Raw genomic sequence first — 25,405 nt, forward strand, 5'->3', positions numbered from 1 at the left:
AATCTAACCAAAGTGGTAAAGGATCTTTATTCTAGAAACTACAGAACACTTATGAAAGAAATTGAAGAAGACACAAAGAAATGGAAAAACATTCCCTGCTGATGGGTTGGAAGAACAAATATTGTTAAAATGTCTATGCTACCTAGAGCAATCTATACATTCAATGCAATCCCTATCAAAATACCATTGACTTTTTTCACAGAGCTGGAACAAATAATCCTAAAATTTGTATGGAGCCAGAAAAGACCTCAAATAGCCAAAGGAATGTTGAGAAAGAAAACCAAAGCTGGTGGCATCACAATTCTGGACTTCAAGCTCTATTACAAAGCTGTAATCATCAAGACAGTATGGTACTGGCACAAAAACAGATACATAGATCAAGGGAACAGAAGAAAGAACCCAGAAATGAACCCTGAACTCCATGGTCAACTAATCTTGGACAAAGCAGGAAAGACTATCCAATGGAAAAAAGACAGTCTCTTCAACGAATGGTGTTGGGAAAATTGGACAGCCACATGCAAAAGAATGAAACTGGACCATTTCCTTACACCATATGGAAAATAGACTCAAAATGGATGAAAGCCCTAAATGTGAGACAAGAATCCATCAAAATCCTGGAGGAGAACACAGACAGCAACCCCTCAGCCACAGCAGCTTCTTGCTAGAAACATTTCCAAAGCAAGGGAAACAAAGGCAAAAATGAACTATTGGGAATTCATCAAGATAAAAAGCTTAAAGGGGAGCCGGGTGGCTCAGTTGGTTAAGCGTCTGCCTTCGGTTCAGGTCATGGTCCCAGGGTCCCGGGATCGAGCCCCACATCGGGCTCCCTGCTCAGCGTGTTCTCCCTCTGCCACTCCCCTTGCTTGTGTTCCCTCTCTCACTGTGTCTCTCTCTGTCAAAAAAATAAATAAAATCTTTAAAAAAAAAAGATAAAAAGCTTTTGCACAGCAAAGGAAACAGTCGAGAAAACCAGAAGACAACTGATAGAATGGGAGAAGATATTTGCAAATGACATACCAGATGAAGGGCTAGTATCCAAAATCTATAAAGAACTTACCAACTCAACACCCAAAGAACAAGTAATCCAATCAAGAAATGGGCAGAAGACATGAATAGCCATTTCTCCAAAGAAGACATCCAACTAGCCAACAGACACATGAAAAAATGCTCCACATCCCTGAGCATCAGGGAAATCCAAATCAAAACCACAATGAGATTCCACCGCACACCAATCAGAATGGCTAAACTTAACAAGTCAGGAAATGACAGATGTTGAAGAGGATGTGGAGGAAGAGGGACTCTTACGCTGTTGATGGGAATGCAAGCTGGTGCAGCCACTCTGGAAAACAGTATGGAGGTTCCTCAAAAAGTTGAAAATAGAACTATCCTATGGTCCAGCAATTGCACTACTGGGTGTTTACCCCAAGGATACATACATCATGATATGAAGGGCAACTTGCACCCCAATGTTTATAGCAGCAATGTCCACAGTAGCTAAACTATAGAAACAGCCCAGATGTCCATTGACAGATGAATGGATAAAGAAGATGTCGTGTACAATGGAATACTACTCAGCCATGAAAAAAATGAAATCTTGCCATTTGCAATGACGTGGATGAAACTAGAGGGTATTCTGCTAAGGTAAATAAGTCAATCAGAGAAAGACAATTATCATATGATCTTATGCATATGTGGAATTTAAGAAACAAAACAGGATCACAGGGGAAGAGAGGAAAAAATAAAACAAGAGGAAATCAGAGAATCAGAGAGGGAGACAAAATATAGGAGACTCTTAATCACAGGAAACAAACTGAGGGTTGCTGGATGGGAGGGGGTGAAAGGATGGGGTAACTGGATGATGTAATGAGCACTGGGTATTATATAAGACTGATGAATCACTGACCTCTACCCCTGAAACTAATATACATTATATGTTAATTAATTGAATTTAAATAAAATATATATATATATTCCTAATCCCCAAGACCCATGAAAGTTTATATTTCTTCATATTTCTTTTACATTTTCATTCCCCTCATGTATTTGTCTTCCATCTTTTTGTGTTTGCCTTTCAAACATTTGACCATTTACTTACTCTTTCATAGTGAATAGACATCTTTTGACAACCTGCTGTATCCTGGTTTTTGTTAGATGAGGGCAAAACCAAGTCATGACACAAGTGTTTGCCTTCAAGGAGCTCATATGCTAGTAGAGAGGACATATAGGTAAGTAAGCAGTTACAAAGGTGTGAAAAGAATTCCTATCACCAAGGCGCACAAAGGTGGGGATGCTACAACCCAAATTGTAAAAGTCAGAAAACATGTTTTGGAGGACACGACCACCGTGTTAAGTCTGGAAGTAGTGGCTGCAGGCTATGTGTGCAGGCACATGGATTTCTGTAGATGCCATCTCTCTCCTTCTCACCAGACTCACTTGTGAATCTTAGCTTTCAAGGCCTACTACTGAGCTATTTTGATAAATTACCTCATTTGTTTACTCTTTCACCCATAAACATATTTTAAAGACCCACTCAGTGCCTGGGACTGTTAAATATTGTCCTTTCTTTCAAAGACTTATGACATAGAAATCCCTGTTTTCTCCCTCCCACGTGATTTTTGGGAACTTTTGAAATCTGCTTTTCCAAAGTGCAAAGTACTCACTTAGCTCTCCCGATTGTTCCTTTCTTGACGAGCAACAACTTTAAACTTTTCGGTTCCTTTTTGCTTTCAAATTGTTCAGTCAATATACTTCACTGAGTGCTTTCTATGGGCAAAGCACTGTATTCAGTGCTCTGGGAGATACGAAGGTGACTGAGATGTAGGCTCTGTCCTCACGAGGCTTATAAACTAACAGGGGAATCATGTGCACAAAGAACACAATAAAGAGAATAATAAATGCTCCACTAAAGACATTTTATTTTTAAAGATAAAAATTTCTTGATTGGAATTAAGTCCAAAAGAGAGATCCTTGCTTCTTCCTTAATCATTAGGGAGATGGTAAGATGAAATAACACTGTAGAGACAAAAAGTTTGGATCAGGTTAAAAAAAGTTTAAGAGGAGTTGTATCATGTATATTAAAAAAAAATTGTCTTTGTATTTTCAGCACATTCCAGGGGTGAGGGTACATGGACTAGTCTGATCATATTCCATAATTCAAAAGTCAATTCATTTGATTACCAAAATTTAATAGTGGTGTTATGTATCAAGTTAGGTTTAAAAGTACATATCAGAACTACGGCATTACCCCTGGGCTTTCACTTTCTACATTATATATTACTGAAATTTTGGAATACTTTGTAATGATCATACACTTCATTTATAATTAGAAAACAAACAATATATTCATAACTATGTATGTGAAGTTTCCATTAGAGAATAGCATTGTGTTAATTCCCTAGAAAGGTTTTATTAGGTTCTTTTTCAAAATGAAAAATATAAAGAGAGATTATAAAAGTTTGAAAAAATATGAAATTTAGAAAAAAGAAAAAATCACCTATAAAGCTCCCATACTCACACAATTGTTACTAATGGTGATGATGTGTTTCTTTTCCTTCTTTTTTCCTATATATTGGTGAGGTTGTTTTTAAGTGATCAGATGGTAATGTTTCTTAATCTTATTTAACCCACAAGAACAGGAACATTTTCTTCCTATGGATCCAGTTCCTTGTTCTGGCCTAGATGGAATGGTAGGTCATGGAATGTTTACCTGAAAAGATCTTACAGATCATCTAGAAGTATCCAAACTCTCATCTTATCTCCCAGGAGGTAAAAATCTTTATCTTCCAAATTTACTGTTTTGTAGATGGGGTCATATTAACAGTTACTAGTTCAGATTCTATGGCCGCTTTTCCCCACCTGGTCACACAGGTCAGAAAAGTTTCCCCAAATTCTTTTGGGAGTTCAGGCAATGTTTTACATAGACTCGGAGCACAACCAGTCAGCTCTCATTTCTTTCCTCTTCCGCAGCTGTAACCTTGGTAGGCCAGATCTTGCCGACGGCCTGCTGCCTTCCCGGGCGGCTGCCATGAAGGATCCGCAAGCGCTGACAGGCCAAAGCGGTGGGTGGAGAAGCAGCTTGGAAGGCCCCCTTCTCTTCTCCCAGGAGAGGGCTCCCCAGCAGTGCCATTTGTGTGCTATGTCTTGGCACCCTTGCTCCTGAAAATGTGTTTCATGGACTGGCAGCATTTGGTGGACTTACCAGAAATGCAGAATCTCAGGCCCCTAAACCAGAATCTGCATTTTAACAAGAACCCCAGGTGATTTGTATTCAAATAAGAGTTTGAGAGGCACCTATTTAAAGCACCTCCCTGGGATTAAAGCATGAATTCAACTGGGGTAAAGGGCAATGTTGGGTCAGAGAACAAAAGTGACAAATAATAGGACTTTTGATAATGATGCCTTCCCTTTAATGACCTTATCTTTGTGACTGGGCCCAACTTGGAATGCTTGTGTACTTCTCTTAGAAGAGCTCTCCCTTAGGAGACGCCCTCCCTCCTCACTGCCTCAGAGAGATAGACCTTTTTTTTGGGGGGGGGGGGATGGGGTGGCTGAGTGACGGACACTGGAGAGGGTATGTGCTATGGTGAGCACTGTGAATTGTGTGAGACTGTTGAATCACAGACCCGTACCTCTAAAACAAATAATACATTATATGTTAAAACAAAAAAAAAAGATAGTAGGAAGGGAAAAATGAAGGGGGGAAAATCAGAGGGGGAGAGAGAGACTTTTGGTGACCTGTCCCTTCTTTTTCAATTCAACTAAACATGGCTGAGCCTCGAACTAAGAATCCACCAGACTACAGGAAATTTTACACTGTTGCACATGTAAAATATATTTTTATTTAGTCAATTTTGATTTAGTACCTATCATTTACAAAATATTCCATGATGGGCTGTGGGAATACCAAAGTAAGTAAAAGTTTGTACCCTCAAAGGAGGCAAATAAGCTTAGGATGGGACAAGTAGGGACTTTTGGGGACAGTTTGAGGAAAGAGCCGAAAGGTTCCCAAATGAAGCAGTCTTACTGCAGTTTGGAGAAGCCACTGTTATATCTTGTCCCTACAGCCTCTGCATGCCTGTTCTCCAGGTGAAATGCCCTGCTTCCATTTCCATTTCTCTACATTCTTACCCACCCTCCAAGGCCAAGTTCAAATGCCAACTTATGAATAAAATCTGCCCCAATCCTCTCAGCTAAATATGCTTTTGACACTTTATAACTCCCATCATATCCTGCCTTGAGACAAATTATGTGTGTTGAGGCCTTATGGGGTGGGGGATGTATCATTTGTAGGCAAAGAATGTATTGTAGTCAGTCTTCTCGGATTCCCCAAAGGACCTAGCATGATGTGCCATAAATAGTTTTTGAAGAAAGAAAAAAATTAGATGTAATGCAGCTACTCCATTAATGTGTCCCTATTCAGGAAGTATGTCAGCTTCCTAAAGTCACTGTCAAAGTGAACAAGAGGGAGAAGGCTGACACTGCTGGGATAATTAGGAGGATTATGCACCTTCCCCCCAATTTTCCTTTGGTCAGATTGGTTCTTTCACACAGAAAGAACATCCTCATTGGTAGATTAGTAGCTATTAATCTCAGCTGAATGGAATTTCATCTAGTTGTCAGCTGGATAGAAGTGGGCTAGCTATGTTGCCTGTTAGTATTTAAGAAGTCTCCTTCCTTAATGGAGAGCGCTTTTTATGCCTGGTTTTCTCTAAAGCTGAGATGGCATCCCAGGCTCAGAAACCTCTCTGTGAGGCGTGTAGGGTTGCTGTTAATTATGTAGCATGTTATGAGCTGAACGTCAGTGATGCTTATTTTACGATGGTTAGTATGAGTTCTTGAGGCATTGTGAGAGAGGTTTCAACTCTGATTTGGGTGATGACATATCTTCTCTATTCTTAGGAATGGTGGTTATGGCTGTTTTTGTGGTTTGATACTAGATGAGCCAGTAACATAGTGGCTAGGGTTTTGCTGTGTTGTGACCCAGTGATTCAGAGCTGCGATGGCAAACTATGGGAGATGATAAGGAGAATCACAGTTCTTTCCAGTGGTTTCCCAATGCTATATGGGCATCAACTATGTGGGAAGACTGAATAAACAATTTTTCATCCATAGTATTTTAGAGTTAATGTAGATATATTAAAATTGATGAAATAGATTGATATTTAAAATGTCAATTTATACTGGACTTCTGCCAGGAGTCCACATGATTACTGGAAATAAGTATGAGCATGTCAGGTTCACAAATCTGACCACTAAAAAGGCCATAATGGCCGAAAATTAGGCACCAGCATAATGAGACAGCCCGAGCCTCTGGAAGTCAAAGGACAAACTAGGGAAAGAACAAAGAAGGTCTCTTTTGGAAAAACACAGAAAAAAAGAAGTGAGCTTGTATAAAATTTCCAGTCTTGAAATTCAGCTTCTCTCACCTCCATTCTGTTGCCATTCTCACCCCCTGTTCCAGACCTGTTACTATGATGAAGAGTCTGATGCACCTGTTTATGTCCCCTTTTTCCAAGACCAAGCAGAAGTGAAGAGAGCACATGCAAAGCAGTTCATAAAATACCTAAAAGAGCGTCAGAGTAAAATCTGCCTTCCGGTGACTAAGGTGACTGTGTAACTATGATGATCTCCACGGGGCTTTTGCTGGGTCTAGAGAACTCAATGATTAGTTGCTACCTAACTTGTAAGGTTACTTGTTTTCTTTTCTTTTCTTTTTTAAGATTATTTATTTGAGCAAAGAGGTGGGGGGAGGGGGAGAGAGAGAATGAGTAGGGGGAGAAGCAGAGAAGCAGAGGAGGAGGGAAAGAGAATCTGAAGCAGACTCTGCTGAGCGTGAAGCCTGACGTGAGGCTCAATCCCAGGACCCTGAGATCATGACCTGAGCTGAAACCAGGAGTTGGATGCTTAACTGACTGAGCCACCCAAGCGCCCCTGGTTACTTGTTTTCTTCCATGGAATTATAGCCACTGACTTTGAGGGCAAGCATATATCTTCTTTGTAACTTCTTCATATTATTGTGAGTAAATCATAACCACTAAATGCTTGTTTGATTTTGTTTGTTTGGGTTTTCTTTCTTTTTTAAGTTTTTATTTATTTCAGTAATCTCTACACCCAATGTGGGGTTCAAACTCACGACCCCAAGATCAAGAGTGGCATGGTCTTCAGACTGAGCCAGGCAGGCGCCCCTTGTTTGTTTTTTTTAATGGACCAGCAGCACCAGCATCACCTGGGAACTTAATAGAAATGCAAATTCATGGACCCAGTGGGACAAACTGATTCAGATTCTCTAGGGGGTGGGCCCCAAGGAGTGGTAGCTTAATAAGCTTGTCAGGTGATTCTAATGCTCTGTGTAGTTTGAGACGCTCTCTCCTAATGGCCTCTTCCTAAATGTGTTAGCATCTTATATTGGATCTTTAGTCTAATTCAGATACATTTCAGGTATTTAATATGGCTGAGTCTCCAATGCAGTAAAACAAATTCTTTTTCACTAGGACATACACTCCATAGAAACAGTTTAAACCTTAATTGGGGGGTATTATATGTAGAAACATCCCTAGTTACCTGATGGGTTCTTTTAACTTTAGCTTTATAAAGAGAACTAAATGCCTGCTAGTAACAGAACTGAACCACCATCACAGAATTCCAAAGCTAATGTAATAGTGCATGTAACTGTGCTGGTGGTAACCAAGCTTTGTAACACATTAAAATTACCTGGTGAGCTTTTGGGCAATCTTGATATCAAGTTTGTACTCCGTATCAATTAGGCCAAAATTTCTGCAGTTGAAAGCCAGACATGAGTATTTAAGATGCCCTGCTGATTCCATTGTGCCATGGTGTTTGGAAACTACTAGCCTATGTAAACCCAGTCATAATCCAACCCAGGGTGTAGGGTGTAACAAAGCTTCTGAGGTAGAAAAGTGACTCCCTTGTTCTCTTCAACAGAGGCCTGACATAGAGTACTGGGGAACTGACCTGCAAGCTATAGTGATTGCTCTGGAGATGGAAAAAGAGATACACAAGCACCTGCAAGAGCTGAAGAGCTTGGCTTCTAAGAATAGTGAAACTAATGTAAGTAGTTAATTGGTTCTGAAAGCAGGGTTATCTTTCACTTCTAATTATGACCTACTTCTAAGACATGGGTCCAAAACAGTGGATCACCCAATCTGTGCTTGTTTCTCCCCAAGGAAGTATATGAACTTATTTCTGGGAGTTGGTTGATGTGGGAAGAGTAGATGTGTTGGAGGAATGCAACTCAACACAAGATGGAGAAGACTTTCCAGGAATAATGCACTCTGGATAATTAAACAAAATAACTTCTGTTGCTGGCTTATAAATCTCCTAGACCAAAAGTGCCTAAATTTTAATGGACAACAGAATCACCTGGAGGACTTACTGAAACAAACTGCTGGGCCCTATCCCCAGAGTTCCTAATTCAATTGGTTTTATGTGGTATCCAAAAATGTGCATTTCTTTTTTTATTTTATTTTATTTTATTTTATTTATTTGAGAGAGAGAGAGAGAATGAGAGACAGAGAGCATGAGAGGGAGGAGGGTCAGAGGGAGAAGCAGACTCCCTGCCAAACAGGGAGCCCGATGCGGGACCCAATCCCGGGACTCCAGGATCATGACCTGAGCCGAAGGCAGTCGCTTAACCAACTGAGCCACCCAGGCGCCCCAAAAATGTGCATTTCTAACAAGTTCCCAGGTGATGATGCTACTGGCCAGGGGCCACATTTTGAGAACCACTATCCTTGAGTGCCCTTGCAAAACTGAGTATTAATGGTGACTTCTTATCCTATAAACTTTTCTGAAGTCTTCTTGGTTAATGAACACTCTACCTTATAGTGGTAATTTTCTTACCAATCCCCTGCCTTCTCTGAGTCAGTGGAAAAAAAAATGTCCTAATAAAAGTTATCAACCCTTGGACTCACTGAGGAGTTCTAAAGAGCTACATGTGACTAAGTCTTACACCAGACCACTTAAATCTAAAATGGGATCTGGGTGCCTACTCAAAACCTCCACGTGATTCAAATAAACAGGGTGAAAAACCATTGCAGTAGGAGCTCATTACTTAATCTGTACTTTTGATGAGATGCCCCAACACTCATAGTCATTAAAAGTGGATATTTGTATTCACCTGGAGGTCTTGAATGTCTTAGATCAGTGCTCTTTGAATTTCAATATGCATATGAATAGCCTAGTGCTGTCTTAAAATCTGATTTCTTAGGTCTGGGTGAGACTTGAGATTCTGCATTTCTGACAAGCTCCCAGGGCTGCTGGTCCATGCACTCACTAGAAGTTGGTAGCAAGATCTAAGGTTATATCCCATTGCAGACAAGGTCTTTACTGAGTCCTTCCCTGTCTTTTTTTTTTTGTATTGTATTGTAGCTCTTAGAATTCCTGAAAAAGTTCTTGGTTAAACAGAAGAGGAACATAAAGTATCTGGAATACCAGCATAGCTATCAGAAGGAATTAGAAAGGCTGACTGCAGAGGAAGGCACATCTGAAGAGCCTGCAGAAGCATCAGGCAGAGGCTTAACATCTGAAGGCAAGACATCAAGTCCTCCATTGTTGTAGTTCCCAAAGGCAGCTACTTAAGAATCTTGATCTCTATTTGACAGAAGATGGCTTTCCTTTTAATCTAGTATCCCAATCTTCACTGTTATGCATGGAAATAAATTTGGTTTTGCATTACAGTTTTGTGTTAAAGAGATTGCTATTGGAGTACAAGAGGGTTATTTCCATCACTGAGAGTTTGGTGAAAGCTTCTCAGGGATGGGGGGGAGGGGCACATTAGACTTGAAGAAGGAAAACAAACAACAAAAAAACCTTCCCTCATTGTCCCAAGACACCCAGATGCACAGTCAGGATTTGATAAATTCAACCAGTCCAAGTGGATACAGTAGAAATTAAGTAATTTCCTTAGGTTTTATTAAAGCTCCCCTCCCCCTTAGCTTGTATACATATTTTAAGTTTACAAAATAGTAGGGTTTTCTAATTAAATACAAAGCTAAACTTGAAAACAGGAGCTCTTGGTCTAGAAATGGTGGCTGCTACCTAAAAGTGGATAGTGGACAGTGGACAGGCAGCTGCAGCCCAAGTGTCCTTTCATAGCTGGAGGTAAACTTAGGGAATTGGAGGGTACAAAAAGGAGTATCTTTTTTGAAGCAAGAAAAAGTAGTCCTAAGAACCAGTTAGATACCATGGGGTAAAAAGAAATCAAGTTAACAAATAGACTGAATATTCAAACATAGCTAATCAAACAAGTGATTTAAAAGTAAGCTAAGAAATTCTCAGCCAAAGGAATAAAGAAATAGTACTTAAGATGTTAAGACATGCAGTTTCAACAAAAGATCTAATTAGAGCTCCAGGAGGAAAGAGAAATTGAGGAAAAAAGATCCATGGTAGTGAAATTTTAGAGCATGAGGGATAAAAAAGCTCCCCATAAAGGATATCACTTACAAAGAATGATAACTGACATATTAATAACAGCTTTCTCATCAATATTAGATGAAAAGAGAACATTGAAAAAAATCCTCAAAATGCTGATGTGGACAATAAGCATTCAGGCTGAGTTCGACCTACTCAGACATAAAAATATTGAGTTCACAGAAGCTTCTAACCTAAAGAAGCCCTTCACTGTGAGTGATACTGTTTTAATGGCAAAAAAGAAAGGGATACAGGTCCAGTGTAATCTAGCTGATATTAGTTAATCTTGCATAGTACTTTATGCTTTAGTAATTCCAGTGAGGAAGGGCATGTCCCCTGGCAATAATCAACCACATAATAGGCTTCTTTACCTACCTTTTCACACCTTTTCTACAACTTCCTCTTTTTGAGAACCACTGGGGTGCCTGGATGGCTCAGACGGTTAAGCGTCTGCCTTAGGCTAAGGTCATGATCCCAGAGTCCTGGGATTGAGCCCCATGTTGGGCTCCCTGCTCCACGGGAAGACTGCTTCTCCCTCTCCCGCTCCCCCTGCCTGTGTTCCCTCTCTCGCTGTGTCTCTCTCTGTCAAATAAATAAATCAAATCTTTAAAAAAAAGAGAGAGACAACCACTGCCACGATTAGCTTGTCACTACTAGAGAATTACTAGTTCACAAAGCATTCTTGAATAAATTCCTACTTTTATAATTATTACTAACTTATATCAAATTTTATGCCTATTAATAATAGATATTCACATTAAAATCAGGAATAAGACAAGACTGCTTTAACCTCAACACTACTTTGTATATTACTGGATGTTCTCAAGCAGGGTTTCTCAATCTCAGCACTATGGACATTTTGAGCCAAATGACTCTTTGTTGTGGGGAGGTGTCCTATACATTGTGAGATGTCTTGCAGCATCCCTGGCCTTTATTTACCAGATAGTTGTGACAATCAAAACTGTTTCCAGACATGGCCAAATGTCTTTTGAGGGGCAAAATCACTCCACTTGAGAACCACTATTCCAGACAACATAAAAGAAAAACTAAAGGAAAAGAAGCTATATCTGTTTAAAAAGACTTACTTAATGAAATATGATTATAACTAGAACTGAAAAAGTATTATAACTTATAAGAAAGTTTAATAATGTTGCTGGATACAGGATAAATATCTACAAAACAACCTTTCCAATATATAATCAGTAAACAGAGAAAACATTAAAAATATATTTATTTGTAATATCCACAAATACATAAAATATCTAGGCATAATCCTAACAAAAGCAATTTGAAAACTATATGAAATAAAAATGCATCCTGAAAGAGATAAAATAATGAATTTGGATAATGGAAAGAGGAGAGAAAGACTAAGTTTGTGACACCTCCCAAATCAATGTACAGGGATTAAACCAATTTGAGTCATAATCCCAACAGGATTTTGAGGGCTTGGACAATTTAGTACTAAAGAAAAAGCTTCATCATGAGAAGAAACATGGGAACATACATAAAACTTGTTTAACATCATTGAGAAATACAAACCAAGACCACAAGGAGATACACTCACTACATACTCATCAGAGTGGCTAAAACTAAAATAGCCACCAATATCATATGCTGGCAAGGTGATAAAACAACTGAAGGTCTCACACACTGTTGGTGAGAATGTAAAGTGGTGTAACCACTCTGGGAAAAGGTAGGGCATTTTCTTGTAAAACTAAGCATATATCTACCCCATGAATTTTGGGAGAACACAATTTAGCCCATAGCAAATGATATTATTGACTAAAATTGTGTAGAGAAAGCTATAGAGAAAAGAGAGTAGGAAGAAGTTACAAGCTAACTCACTTGATGCTCATAATAGGAATCAGTAGATACTGTCTGAATAAAGAAGGTTCTAAGGGTATTATACAAAAGTCTAATTGTAAATGGAGCGCTGCATAGCACAGTCAGTTGGCACCTGACTTGATTTTGGCTCAGGTCGTGGTCTCGGGGTCGTGGGGTCGGCCCTGTGTCCAGCTCTGTGCTCAGCATGGAGTTTGCTTGGCATTCTCTCTGCCTCTCCCCCCTGTGTGTGCTCTCTCTCTAAAATAAATAAAAGAAATAAATCTTTTAAGAAAAGTCTAATTATAAAGGCAGGCACTAGAATAAAAATATATTTAGAACTATAATTTTTAAAATAATAGTCTCCACATTGAAAATGTATATAAATACAATATTCATATGTACATTTTATTTTGTACCCCTTAAGTTAACCCTTGTTTTAGTCCTAGCTCTAATGTTCACCCCCCAATCTTTTTGATGAAGTTTTGCCTGATCATCTTTTGGTTGAATGAATTTTGTTCTTTGGGAGATGCTTCAGTAAGACCTAATGTGGACAGTATTCCCTGAGTCCTTGAAGTTGCAGAAATTTTTGCTTGTAGCTTTGACACTTGAAAGACAGCTTGAATGGATTTAAAATTTTTGGCTCAAATTTTCTTTCCTGAAGTATCTGATAGGTATTGTTCCATTTGTTAGCACTGACTGTAGCTGTACCAACTTGGCTTTCTTTCACTTAGAAATGACAGAATATTTTTGCCCAGATGCCCAAAATTTGCTACTAGTATTAGTAGGGTAAGTCTAATGTTTGTATGATTGGTGTTAGTAGGAAGTCTTGGTGTTGGTCATTCTGGGAAAGTTCTCTCATATCTTGAATGTGCCTTTTAATACACAAATTCAAGTCATTTCAGAGCATTTTATAATATATGTTTTACTTCATTCTTTTGGTTCTCCTACAATGGAACAACGCAAATTAATTTTATTTTGAAAAGTTTTGCCTATCTTTTATAACTTTCACTTTCTCTTTTAAAAAACCTTTTTGCTTATTTCTCTTTCACTTTCTTCACTCTTACTGTGTGTGTATATTTTCTATTTTGTGTTACACTTTCTAGAGTATCTATTTCCTCTTATGTTCCTTATAATTTAGTCTTTATTTACAAAATGATTTTGTCTGTGTCTTCTATTTCTTCTTTTTTTTAAGATTTTATTTATTTATTTGAGAGAGACAGAGATAGTGAGAGAGAACATGAGCAGGGAGGAGAGGGAGAAACAGACTCCCTGCTCAGTGGGGCTCGATCCCAGGGGCTCGATCCCAGGACCCCAGGATCATGACCTGAGCTGAAGGCAGACGCCCAACTGACTGAGCCACCCAGGAACCCCTGTGTCTTCTATTTCTTTCCTAAATTTTGCTAGTTAATCATTTCACATACTTCATTGACTGGCTATAACCTTCCCTTTGTTGGCTCTGTCTTCCCTGAGTTCTTGCATTTGTTTTTTTATTGTTTTCTTTTCTGGGATTATGATTTATCCATCTTTATTCATGTTGGGAGGTTGTGTTGGAATATTCCTCTGCTTTGGAGCAATATTTTTCTAATGAGTATTTGTAGTCTGCAGGGAAGTTTTGTATAATTTTCAGTTCTTTTTTGGTCTTTTGTTTTCCTAGAGTAGCTCTCTTTGGATCTAGTTCTAGTTACATAATTACTTTGCTAATCATATTTGGATGAGTTGGATTTTCTCACTTAGAGGATCTTTTGAAGTGAAGGAAGGAGTAGCCAGTTTCTCAGTTAAAGGGCTCCCACCTCTATTACTACGATCAAAGCCACTTTGGGGACCAAGCCTCACTTAAATTTGAGATCCTAACTTGATTCAAAAAGGTCCCTATCATCAGCTCCAAGCTTCTACGGTGTCTTCACCACGTCTGGTGAAGAAGCCACCTTCACTGGAGAATCCTGCTTCTGATTGCCACTTTCTAACTCCCCTTTCTTGTAGAAGTGCTATTTTATAGGATCTGCCACCTCTGTGTGAGTCCTCACCCAAACACGTTCTAAACCTTCTGTCTTCAACTGTCTCATCACCGCTGCCCTCTTTGATCACAGCAGCCATCACTGATGAGCGGCCCCATCCTTTGGGGAGTGAATATTTACTGTTGGTTTCTAACATCTGGCACTCCTAGAATTCTTCTGCACACGCTGTTCTCAGAAACACTCATGGCACTGTGTGGTTTCCTGAACTAAGCCTGCTGACTTCAGATGATAAAACCAGTTATCATTCAGGATACATCAAAGGAGACGGTGGAGACAGAGAATCCAGTACTGATACATATCATAATGCACACACACACACTGATATGTTTGCTTCTCAACTGAGCAATACCTCTTGAGTGCAAAGCCATATCCTTTGTCTACTAAAGTAAGTTCAGGAATAGGAGTGGGCTGGCGAAAGCCCTTCTGGAACTATAAGGTACATAAATGGAAAAAGGCAAGGCTCTATAAGGAATCACAAAGGCCACCTAGGTTGGAGGAAGGCAGTTGATTCTGTGACTACAGAAAAGAGAGAGAGTGCATTAGAAAAAATTCAACATCACTTAGCCTAGATTGCTATTCTAGCCCCTTCTCACCTACAGGAAACTCTTAAAAATAGATGATCCAGAAATTTCCAACTCAAACAATAATGAAAAATATGAAAGAATAAAGAGGGTGGGGGAGAGCATTGGCATGGCAGCTATTAGATGCTATTAGAAAAAAAGAAGGGGAAATGAAACATAATTTATTAACATATGAATACTTTGGCATGGAACAGTTGAAAACCAATAAAAAAACTTTTAATTTTAGCTATTCTAGTGGGTAGGTACATCCATTTTATTATAGTTTATTACTATTGAAGTATAATTGACACATGATGTTATATTAGTTTCAGGTGTATGACACATTGATTCAACAATTCTATACATTACTCAGTGTTCGCCATGGTAAGTGTAATTACCATCTGTCACCATACAACATTATCACAATATTATTGGCTATATCCCCCATGCTGCACCCCCATCTCTGTGACTTATCTATTCCACAACTGGAAGTTTATACCTCTCCATCCCCTCCATCCTATTGTAGTTTTAACTTGCATTTCCCTGATGACTCTGAAAAGCTAATGCTTAAAACTGTTAGAAAAGAATATCAGAGAATGACTTTACTCTCTGCCTTGGTTCTCTGTAGGGGCAGAACTGAGCCTGATTAAGAGAAATATCACAAATGCAATCTGTTAGAAGTGCAAAACACAGACACTGAAGACCCTCCAGTATCCTGCCTGTTAGAGATATGACCACAGGGTCACTGAATGGATGTTCATTGATGCTCGCAGATATTACTGTTACTATTATCATTGTATTTACCTTAAGCCTGAAAGATACAAGAGCAATTATGCCTTTGCAAACAATTTTCCTGTGCTTCTTTTTAATTCCCAGCAAGGTGATATTACTTAAAATAAATTTCTTAAAAACACTGTGAATAGGTTCTTAAATATCAGAAAACAAGACTGCTAGATTTTGTACCTCTTCGGTCATATTAAATCAGATCAATTAAACAAGTGTTTATTGAGCATCTTCTATTTATCATGGACTTAACTTAGATCCTGGGAATACAAAATTAAGTAGGACTCGCCACTGAGACATGCACAACCTAGTAGAGAACACACATATAATGTAAATAATTAGAATTCAGTTGGGTAAAGGCATGAATAAAAGCTTGTATAAGGCAGAGAAGAACACAGAGAAAGAGCAACCATTTGTGCTAGGAAAGAGGAGATATGGCTTCTGATCTGGACTCAGAGTTCAATAGAATGGGAAGGAGGAACAGAGCATTTCCAGACAAGCCAATGGTATACGGTCAGATCACAAAGTGCCTGTTATGGCACGTTAACATGCTTGGGTTTTGTTCTTCAGGGGATGGGAAAGCAATGAGGAGTTTAGACAAAGATGTAAAATGATCAGATTTGCAATTTAGAACAACGACCTTGTAGTACAGTCACTGATGGTGTTGCTCTTTTTTTTTTTTTTAAGATTTATTTATTTATTTGAGAGAGAAAGAGCACAGGGCAGGAGGGGCAAAGGGAGAGAGAGAGAGAGAGAGAGAGAGAGAGAGAGAGAGATAGAGAACCTCAAGCAGGATCTGCCCTGGGTGCAAAGCCTGATGTGGGGCTCAATCCCAGGACCCTGGGATCACTACCTGAGCTGAAACCAAGAGTTGGACACTTAACTGCGCCACCCAGGTACCCTTGATGATGTTGTTCTTGACACTGCTGTGTCTATCATGTGGTAAAACAAATAAGTAATTATGTTGGTGTTTTTGAGAACTGGGATTTCCTGTGTGGAATAAAGGAAAAATAAATGTAGGATCGATGAGGTTAAGTAAAAATCCTATAGATACTTAATTATGAATATCAGAATGAGCTCATGATGTAGTGTGATCATTATACTATGGTTATGTATAAAATAAGAACCATTATCTTTTGGAGACAAACTGAAATATTTATGAATGAAATGATAAGATTAGAAAGGGGGAAGAGAATGTGATAAAGATGAAACTAGCTTGGTTATTCCTAACACTGGGCGATGGGGTCCTTGGGAGTTTATCATACTATTCTGTATATGTTTCAATAATAACTTTTAAAAAATCATTGCTTTTATTTTTTTATTTTTATTTTTAAAGTTCAACTTTTTTTTTTAAAGATTTTATTTATTTATTTGAGAGAGAGAGAATGAGAGAGAGCACATGAGAGCGGGGAGGGTCAGAGGGAGAAGCAGACTCCCTGCCGAGCAGGGAGCCCGACGCGGGACTCGATCCAGGGACTCCAGGATCATGACCTGAGCCGAAGGTAGTCACTTAACTAACTGAGCCACCCAGGCGCCCAAAAACCATTGCTTTTAAAGGACAATTTTATTTCCCTAACATCTGGATTGGGGGAGGCCAATTTACTATAACCTCCAAACACTGACGTTGGCACCCTGCATTTTTTGACAAGGTCTCCATGTTTCTGTCTCAGAGCTCATTGTAACAGTCATCACCCCAATGTTCACCCCACTGTGCTTATAGAGGTGTCAGAGTTTGGAGAACTCGTCATTAGCCCTCAAGTTGCTACAGTTCATCACCAGACCCAAAGATGTCTGGTTTCCTGTTTCCCTTAAGTAAAGCACAGTCAGATTGCCACCAGCAAATGGGCTACTGGAGTATTTAACTACTGGAGTAGTTCTTTCCTGTATAATTTTTCTAAAAGATAAGCAGGTTTCTAGAGAAGGCCAAAAAGTAGCCCAAACACAGATGTCACTGATGTCTCCAGCTTTGTGACATCCAACAGAGAGGCTCTCACATACCAACCATGTCAGCTGGCTTCCTGTGTTGTTGCTTTCCCTGTGTGGCTCTAACCAGCTCCATCTCGTGCCCGAATACTCGTGCATAACAGACTTTACTGAAGATTTGGGGCTAATGAAATGGAATTACAGCGAAGCACAAAGAAGTAACCAATTTACAATAGAATATCAGCTGTCTCACTGCCCCTGAGCCTCTGAGCTGTCTAGCCATCTCTAGGTGGGGCTAGGCCTCTCTGTTCCAGGATTTCTCCAACATCTGAGTATCTGGATCTCCATCACTCACTCAAGAAGAAACCAAAAATTGTTGTTTCTTTAATATGCAAATTACTAAAGTCTTCTTTGTCTGAACCTGACCTAGAGGACCAAAATCTGTTCACATATTTTCCTAAACAGATGTGCAACTGTCTTTCTAATAGGAATTCTGCCTCCCTCCTAGTCTAACAAACTCAAACTCTGGCTTACCTCCCAGGATAACAAGCATTTAAACTAACTTTTTTTTTTCTTTTCCTTACACAACATTTCTGCTTAAACCCGAGTACGCACTATGACTTGCTTTACACTTTGATGTAATAAAATGAGATTGTGCTGACTCTGTACATAGAGAACAGGTAGGTGTGAACAAACATACCCACAGTAAACATCCCCAGAAACCAAGTTGCTTTTTACTATTTGCTTTGTGTTATGTTTGTTGACTTAAAATACTGTCAGGAAGGGAAAAAATAAACTTCCTGTGCTGTGACTGATTTTTAGTCTTTGTTATAGTAAGTTAATCCACTGTGAAACCACAAGTATAAACATAGATGGAAAAACCACTTAAATGTGCAGCTTACCAAAAAGCATAAAATGATGGTAGATGCATGACATGGTTTAAAAGCCATTTGGAGGCAACAGGGTAATAATAATAGCAGCCAACATCTCCTGAGTACAACTGATGTACACACCCAAGTGTTTCATATTAATGCACTTAATTTACTTTGACTCATCCTAAGTGCTTTTTACATTTAATCCAAGGAACAACTATTTGATGGAGGTTCTGTTATTAGTCTCAACCACAGTGAGGAAACCAAGAAGGTCAAGTAACTCACCCAAAGCCATCTGGCTCCAGAGCCTCCACTCTTAATCACCATCCCCTAACTGCCTCAGTGGTAATCAGTCAGGCATGAAGATCCTCAATGATCTGAATGAGAAATAAGAGCAGGTAATCTCGGGCACCTGGGTGGCTCAGATGGTTAAGCGTCTGCCTTCGGCTCAGGTCATGATCTCAGGGTCCTGGGATCGAGTCCCGAATCGGGATTCCTGCTCCTTGGGAGCCTGCTTCTCCCTCTGCCTCTCTCTCTCTCTCTCTGTCTCTCATGAATAAATAAATAAAATCTTTAAAAAAAAAAAAAAAAAGAGCAGGTAATCTCTTGGGCCTTTGTTCTCTAGGGCTATGTAGTCTTTTATCCAGTCCCTTCTACGTCTGCTTCTTTCTGTCTCTCTTTGCAGTGTCTCCACTTTCTTAATTCATGGTCAACTGAGTCCTCTCAGCTTGATGTGTCCTTCACTGAAGAATCAGCAAAGACTGACCAATGGCTTTGTATTCCGACTCCAAAGTTCTAGGAAAAAAGACTTCATTTAGGCTGAGAAGTCCGGGATCCCTTGCCCCTGGGGACAAACAACTGCAGCCATGGAGGAAAGGCAAGGTCACATGTCATAAAAATGGTTGCCCGGGTTCATGGAAACCAGTTTTCAGAGAAGTGTATGGGTTGGCAACCTCCTTCCCAAATGCTTGTATTATTACACTGGTGTGTGTGTTCACTGTATTAACATTCTTTGCATATACAGGTTCGTTTGGGTTAAGATCATAAGAATATTTGCAGGCAACTTACCCTTCCAGAACAAACCTTTTTGTATTCTTCCATGACCTAACAAATATAGAATTTGTATGGACTTAAGATAGAAATCTGCATTCGTTTTCTGTCACTGCGGCAAACTACCATAAACTGGGTATCTTAAAACAACAGAAATTTATCCTCTCACAGTTCTGTAGGCCAAATATCCAAAATCAAGGTCTTGGCAGGGTTGGTTCTCTCTGGAGACTCTGAGGGAGAAACCATTTTATGCCTCTTTCCCCACTTCTGGTGGTTGTTTGCAATTCTTGGCATTCCCTGGCTTGTAAATGCATTGTTCCAATCTCTGCCCCCATCTTCACATTCCTTCTTCCCTGTATTTCTCTTCTATCTCTTATAATTTTCACTGGATTTAGAGTCCACCCTAATCCAGTATGATTTCATCTCAATCTTTTACCCTAATTACATCTGCAAAGACTCTTACTCCAAATGAGATTCCATTTTGAGGTTCTGGGTGGACATGAATGTTGGGCGTACATGATCCGACCCATTACCACATCCGTAATGCCTCTCTGTGACTAAGACCCCAGGAGTCCCACTCGTCCCTCCAAATTGATTTGTTTTACTTTTACCAAACACTTAACATGTGGCAGGCACTGTTCTATCACAAATAATAGCTCATTTAATAGTTGTTATAAATTGGTATTGTTTTTCTCCTGGGTGGTCCCTCTCATGAGTGAAAGGCTGACCACCTGCCCTCAGCAGCTGGCCCAGGGCTTTGTCTGTGGTCACTTTGATAAAGACCCACAGGAGACCCAGCTGCAGCTGCCCGACACTGACAGTCCATGTGGGCTCTCACCTAGAAGTAAAATATCACCTCCTGGAGAAAGCGAAGTAAGAGATTCAGGAACCCTACCGATGAGATTTAAGATTTTTTATGTAAATATCTCCACGGAAAAAAAGCGGCAGGACAGGTCCCTGAGGAAAGAAAGAGAGGGATAATAATGAAGACAGCTGAGCAGCCCTGGCAGGAGGCTGGAACAGCTGAGCGGTGCCATGCAGTGTTCATAGTGTTCAGCGATGTTCCCTGCACTTCAGGGACAGTCTGGACGACGTGCCCCACCGGGTTTTTCTTCATTGCTGCTTGTGTCTCCTCTCCTCCCCTCAGACCCAGAGAGCCAACTCTTCACTGAGGTGCTCAGCTGGACCGAATACCTTTTAGTATTTGTCTGTTTTGTTTTAAAATACCAAGAGGATCTATAACATAGTAAGCTGGGAGCCAAATACGAATCCAACAAATGAAATTTTATTTCCTTTTAGCGGAATAACCAACCTAAGAGTTGGCATAATACTGGAGCTCTCAGTTTACTTAGAACTGATTTTTATTAGCCCTGGGGATGCAATGCTGTGTTTTCAGTGTGTTTACGTCTTCAGGAAGCGTAGGTGAGCTGAAATCTCCATTCTGGAGGCACTCCATAATGTGTAGTGCCTTGTGGTCCGCCAGAAGGATTAACTGCCAACAGGTGACAAAGGTACATTTCATAGAACAATGAATGGATAAAAATGATTCATGTCACAGAATCAAGGACTTATACATGGTAAGAATATTACCCACAATGGGAAGAACTGAAAGCTGGGATAAATTATGACGCCCTCTGTTCCAAACACAAAGGAATGGAAAACTGCCGCAACCCAAAGCAGGCAAGACTCCTACTGAGGCCTACATCTTTCAGGAATGAAGTACTATATGGTGACTAACAATATAAATAAAAAAATAAATAAAAAATATTTTTAAAAAATAAATTCACTGGGTGTTATATGAAAACAATGAATCGTGGATCACAACATCAAAAATTAATGATGTATGGTGACTAATGTAACATAATAAAATAAAATTTTAAAAAAATAAAGAAACAAAAAAATTAAAAAAAAAAAAGGAGTCATAAATACCAGCTACAACCAGCAGGACCAGTCAGAAACAAAGAATACCATGGCCATGAGTATTTACTCCTTATTATTAAAGAATATTAATATGGAGCATTTCCTTATTGTTTATCATGAATAAAACTGTACATATGTGTGGGTATCTTTGTTTTCTCTCTTATTCTCGTGTCATGTAATATAAGACGTATTAACTTCACATCACAGTAACTTTTTAATTGATGCATATAAATATTAATTTTACATAATAGTATTTAAGTTGCAGGATATCAAGGTAAAGAGTGAACATGATGCAAGTACTCTACCTCCTCTTCTGAGGAAAAGGTTAGTGTCGTTTTGGTTGTATACAGTATGCTTGTATCTTGTTAGGCAGAATTATGACATTGTTACTGGCTTTATTTTGAGATTAAGTATAATTTAAGGAGATGGGTGTGGGTGCCAAGTTCATAAGGGGTGGATCTGTGATGGCTAGTTTCATGTATCAACTTGACTGGGTCATGCAGTACCCACATATTTAGCTATTGTTTTTTCTGAGTGTATCTGTGAGAGCATTTGTTGATTGGCTTAGCATTTGAATTGGTGGACTCAGTAAGGCGGATTGCCCTCCCCAGTGTGCGTGGGCATCATCCAATCCACTGAAGGCCTGAATAAAACAAAAGCCTTGGGGTAAGTAAAAATTTGCCCTTTCTGCCTGAGCACATGAGCTAGACATTGATCTGTCCTCAGAAAGACTTATGCCATCAGTTCCCTGGAATTCAGATTTTGGACTTGAACTGAACTACCCACCGGTTTTCCTTGGTCTCCAGCTTTCAGATAGCAGGTTGTGGGACATCTCAGCCTCCATAACTAAGAGATAATCCCTCATAGTAAACCTTATAATATACATTGGTTTTGCGTTCCTGGAGAGCCCTGACTAATACAAAGTATCCCTTTTTTCCTTTCTCCTACTTAATAATATTCCATATAGATACTTCATATAATATCTGGTCATATAAACTGACATACTCTAACAACTCCAGATTGGAATAAAATCAGTCCATACCTAAATTTTTACTTACCTTTTGGGTTAAAACAACAACAATAACGAAAAACATAATGGCTAATTTTTTTCAAATAATACCAAAGCAAGGGAAGTTACCTTAGAATAGACACATGTGTACCATACTGACAGCATTTTAAATAAATATAGTCTACCTTTTTGGAAATAATTTTGGTATCATGTATTTATGCAGTATTTCCAATTATTTTCTTTGGCTTTAGAAGACACATTTTGGGGCGCCTGGGTGGCTCAGTCGGTTAAGGGTCCAACTCTTGATTTCAGCTCAGGTCATGATCTCAGGGTTGTGGGATTGAGCCCCAAGTAGGGCTCCACACTGAGCGTGGAGCCTGCTTAAGATTCTCTCTCTCTCTCTCCCTCTGCCCCTCCCCACACCTCTCCCTTTCTAAACAAACAAACAAACAAACAAAAGACACATTTTGTTGGAATTAACCTAGACCTTTACTTATGGGGCATGGTTTTGTTCTTTTTGACCTTTACTTATGGGGCATTGGTTAGTTGGTGGATAATTTATCTTACCATATATATAAGTAGAGCAATTTAGTTTTGAGAACTATCAGGAGACCTAAGCCTGACAGATCTTTTTTTTTTCTTTTTTTTTTTTTGAGAAAGAGAGAGAAAGCCTGCATCCTCGCAAGTGGGGGGAGGGGTGGAGAGAGAGGAAGAAAAAGAATCTTAAGCAGGCTCCACACCTAGCCCACACAGGTCTCTCCAGGCAGGGCTCGATCTCACGACCCTGAGACAGCCACCTGAGCCAAAATCAAGAGTCCGACGTTTAACGAACTGAGCCACCCAGGCACCCCTAAGCCTGATAGATTCTTATTACATTTCACTTGTGAACTTTTCTTTTCTTTTTTTTTAAAGATTTTATTTATTTATTTTAGAGAGAGAGAGAGTGAGAGAGAGAGCGCAAGAGGGGGTAGGGTTAGAGGGAGAAGCAGACTCTCCGCTGAGCAGGGAGCCTGATGTGGGACTCGATCCCGGGACTCTGGGATCATGACCTGAGCCGAACGCAGTCGCTTAACCAACTGAGCCACCCAGGCGCCCTACTTGTGAACTTTTCAACTTCCAATTCTCTTATTTAAAACTTAAAAAGTGATTTCAAGAAAAAGGTAAAATCTTAACCTATCTCCACAGTACTAACTGAATTAGAAACCCAGCAGAAATAAAATATAAGAGTTCATGATATTACATAACTGTGTTTTTGTTTTTTGGGTTTTTTTTTTCAAATTAGCCATGGTGGAAGAAGAAAGCATTCTCTTCCACTTTTTGCCATTAGCTGCCCTGTCTCCCTACCCTTGATTATATTCAGGCCCTTGATAGCAAACTGTCAATTCTGGCTGGAAAGGGGAAAAAAGAGAAGTAGAAATTTGTAGTTCAGGGCTGGCCATTCTAAAATTTTCATGCCTTTGCCTCAAGCAAGAAGGAAGTTCTTGCTTCCTCCAAGAACTTAAGCTTGTTAATGATGCCGTAGCTTGGGGTGGGTGAAAGCCTCCATAGAAGGATAGAAAAGGACAACATGGAACAAAAGTCCCAGTGAGAAGTCCAGCTCTGTCAATGATTTTAGCAAGTCCTGTTACCTTTCTAGGATCAAAAGTTCTCACCTATAAAATGAAGAGGAGATCTGGTTCATCTGCTCTCTTCTTACCCCTTTCCTGCTGTGACACACATAACAGATGATCATCTCATGATCCCACTGAGAAAAAAAAAAAAAAGAGAGAAGAAATGGTTTAGCTCACAGACATATCCACCTGAAAACTATGTCCACATATGAGAACGGTCTTCTTAAGAATGTCTATATAATGGGTATTATTATTGTTAAAAAAAATAAACAAAGCTTTTTATATGTTTGAAAAATAACTGAGGAAAATCCAAAACATTTTCAGAGACATACAGCAAAAGGCAAGCAGATTTGTTTATTTATTTTTTATCTGTTTGTTGTTGGTTTTGTTTTAACATAACATGAGGGGCTATAATATAGTCCACTGAGAGTCAAATAAGAGGTCAGCAAATGAACTTTATTTCCATCTAGTAGAGTAACCAATATAGAAGTCTATCCTTATCTACAGTCTTGCTGTCCCCAGTTTCGGTTACCCATGCTCAACCGTGGTCCTGAGGCAGAGGATCCTCCTGAGGAGTGGTCAGAAGGTCAATGGTACCTTAAGGCCACGTTACAATGGCTACCATCGTCATTCTCCTCACTTCGTCTCAACACGTAGGCATTTTATCATCTCACATCATCACAAGAAGAAGGGTAAGTAAATATTTTTAGAATGAGAGAACATTCACATAAGTTTTATTACAGTATATTGTTTTAATTGTTCTATTTTATTATTGTTAATTTTTTACTGTGCCTAATTTATAAATTAAACTTCATCACAGGTTTGTATGTAAAGGGAAAAACCTGGTATATATAGGGTTTGGTACTATGCCCAGTTTCAGATATCCACTGGGAGTCTTGGAACATATCTTCTGTGAGTAAGGGGGGGAATACTGTATAATGGTTAAGGGAGGCCTGTTTTTTTTGTTGTTGTTGTTGTTGTTGTTGTTTTGCATTTTTTTATTTTATTATGTTATGTTAATCACTATACATTACATCATTAGTTTTTGATGTAGTGTTCCATGATTCATTGTTTGCGTATAACACCCAGTGCTCCATTTAATACGTGCCCTCCTTAATACCCATCACCAGGCTACCCCATCCCCCCAACCCCTCCCCTCTAGAACCCTCAGTTTGTTTCTCAGTCCATAGTCTCATGGTTCATCTCCCCCTCCAATTTTCCCCCTTCATTTTTCCCTTTCTACTATCTTTTTTTTTAACATATAATGTATTATTTGTTTCAGAGGTACAGGTCTGTGATTCAACAGTCTTACACAATTCACAGTGCTCACCATAGCACATACCCTCCCCAATGTCTATCACCCAGTCACCCCATCCCTCCCACTCCCCGCCACTCCAGCAAACCTCAGTTT

The 25,405-nt window shown here is 39.4% G+C and overlaps 1 protein-coding gene across 1 annotated transcript in view; it reads right to left on the minus strand.

The window, feature by feature from the left end:
* CPOX (coproporphyrinogen oxidase) overlaps positions 1 to 25,405 on the minus strand; it is a 78,083-nt gene that overhangs the window by 49,881 nt on the left and 2,797 nt on the right. Inside the window, exon 3 of the mRNA XM_064580595.1 lies at positions 24,037 to 24,128. The gene's annotated coding sequence lies outside the window, so the exon portion shown is untranslated. The remainder of the gene's footprint in view (positions 1 to 24,036; positions 24,129 to 25,405) is intronic.

Source organism: Mirounga angustirostris, unplaced genomic scaffold, assembly GCF_029215605.1.
Source record: "Mirounga angustirostris isolate CCGP_5_RB_7025 unplaced genomic scaffold, mMirAng1.0.hap1 SCAF_1, whole genome shotgun sequence".
NCBI classification, from domain to species: Eukaryota; Metazoa; Chordata; class Mammalia; order Carnivora; family Phocidae; genus Mirounga; species Mirounga angustirostris.